The 2,286-nt window shown below is 48.0% G+C and overlaps 1 gene segment (V, D, J or C); it reads left to right on the top strand.

Annotated features, from left to right (window-relative positions):
* LOC102496097 (immunoglobulin lambda variable 1-40-like) overlaps positions 1-2,286 on the top strand; it is a 4,519-nt gene that overhangs the window by 372 nt on the left and 1,861 nt on the right.

Raw genomic sequence — 2,286 nt, 5'->3', positions numbered from 1 at the left:
GCAAGGGGGACGGGATCCCTGATCGCTTCTCGGGCTCCAGCTCTGGGGCCGACCGCTACTTGACCATCTCCAACCTCCAGCCTGAGGACGAGGCTGACTACTTCTGTGGAGTATCTTATAGCGGCGGTTAAACACAGTGACCCAGGTGGAGGGGGAAGTGGGACAAAAACTGTTTGCTATTCTTCTACCATAACTGACACTGGCTCCCATTATTTTTTTCTAATCATGTTACAAGCAGAGCACCAGAGTTCTGATCCTGCCAAGAGCTCCCTGTGGACAGTCCTGGGCAGGCTCCTGCAGAGCGATGCAGAGAGCACCCAGCTCCTGCCGCCCGGGCTGCTCTGCTGCATGCTCACTGCATGGGGGACGCAGGATGCTTTTCGTTCCAGATGCACACACTGAGCACTTGCGTTACGTGGAAGACCCCACGTACATATGTCCCTAAGGTCCCCACAGGCCCTTCACCCTGCTCACCTGTCCCTATCTGTGACATTGCCTGAAGGCACGTGTGCTCCAAAAAGCCTCCTGCTCATGAGTCCTCCTGCCCTCCTGTGGGGTGGCTGAAGGGAGTGGCTAGAACAGAAGGGCCCAGCCCCCCAGATCCTGTTGGGAGAGCAGAGGTAGAAACGTTCCCTAACTTATTCTACTAAGCCAGAATTACCCTGATACCAAAATTGCTGGTCAGAATGTCAACTGCTATAACTACCATGAAAGAGGAATGTCAAGGGACCAGCAGTTAGCGTAATGGCTATGTCGCTGGACTCCTGTGTATTTGACTGTGGTTCGAGTCCTGGACCCAGTCTTAAACTCATGCTGGGCGCGTGTGTGTGTGCGTGCCCAAGATCCGGAGAGGAGAGTGGAAAAGAAGGGATTGCGGCGTGGCCATCCCCCCTGGGGAGTGATTTCTCGCTTTCTGTCTCTCAGTCTCTCTCTGGCGAGCGCATGCGCCCTATAGCGAAAACCTCTCAAAAAAAACAAAAGAAAGAACAACAAAAAAAAAGAATGTCAAATGTTAGCTACTTAAAAATGACCAAAAATGTATCATATGGCCCAGAAAGTTCACTCTTACAATAACCCAAAATAATTAAAAACACATATTTAGACAAAATGTGTGGACACGTGTTCCTAACAGCACCCTAACAAAGTAGAGAAACAGATGAAACGTCCATCCGTAAACTGGCGTGTGACTAAGATGCGATACATCCATGCAACAGAGTATTCTTCATCCGTACAGCAGTTACGATGGCGGTGTTAGAAAATCCTTGTAAGTGTGAGAAAGTGAATCCAAACATAAAACGTCACATAGTGGGCTGGACGGTGGTGTGGTGGTTAGGGGCGCTGGACTCCCCCATGGCTGACCATGTTTCGAGTCCCAGACCTGGTGGCCTGCTTTCTCATTTTCCCTCTCTCCTTGTGTGTCTTTCTCTGGACAAATTAAAATGATAATGATAAATAAAGTTAAATAAAATGATTCTGTTGTTAAAAAAGTTACATTGTGTCAGGACCATCAGGCGGCATGCTGGCTAAGGCACTGAACACTCCCACATGGCCAACACGGTTCAAGCCCTGGACCCGGTGGCTTGCTTTCTCTTTCTCTCTCTCTCTCTTTCTCTCTCTGATCAAATGAAAATAAGTGAATAAATGAATAAAAACTTGAATAAATAAAAGTTCACATGGAGTTGAGTGAATTTATGTGGAATAGCAATAATGTGTCTATTTATAAAAATACAAACAACCTACTGGTTCCCAGGGTAGAGGAATGCAGAATGGGTGACAACATACTGGCGTGGGGTCTCCTTTGGGTCAGTGACAGTGTTTGGAACTAGGTAGACACGGGGGTTCACCACATGGTGGACACGAATTGATGCTGAATCCTGTACTCTACGTATTTTCCTAATTTTACATTATGTGATTTTTAACTCATTAACAAAATAAAACAGCCAGTGGGCCAGATTCGCCTCTACAGCCTGCAGAGGAGGCTCCTGGGCAGGGAAGAGGCCCCGCCTATCTGAGGAGGGGGCAGAGGCCTAGTGGGTGAGCAGACCAGCTCTCTCTCCCTGGCCCTCTGCTGTGCATCCCAGACCTGGGGGACTCTGGCCCTCGGACGGCAGGGGGCGCTGAGGCCCCATTCAAGAGCAAGCCATCCTGAGAAGACAGGTCACAAGTGTATTTGTCAAAATTGATTTCAACCTTGAAAATAAATACAATTTTATAAGCTGTCTCTTGTATGTCAACATAAAATATCTGTTTTCTGTGTGTACAAAATGAAAGTCAAACAACTGCAAC

This window comes from Tupaia chinensis, unplaced genomic scaffold, assembly GCF_000334495.1.
Source record: "Tupaia chinensis unplaced genomic scaffold, TupChi_1.0 Scaffold143971_1, whole genome shotgun sequence".
Classification (NCBI taxonomy): domain Eukaryota; kingdom Metazoa; phylum Chordata; class Mammalia; order Scandentia; family Tupaiidae; genus Tupaia; species Tupaia belangeri.
This window is presented reverse-complemented; position numbering and strand designations above follow the sequence as displayed.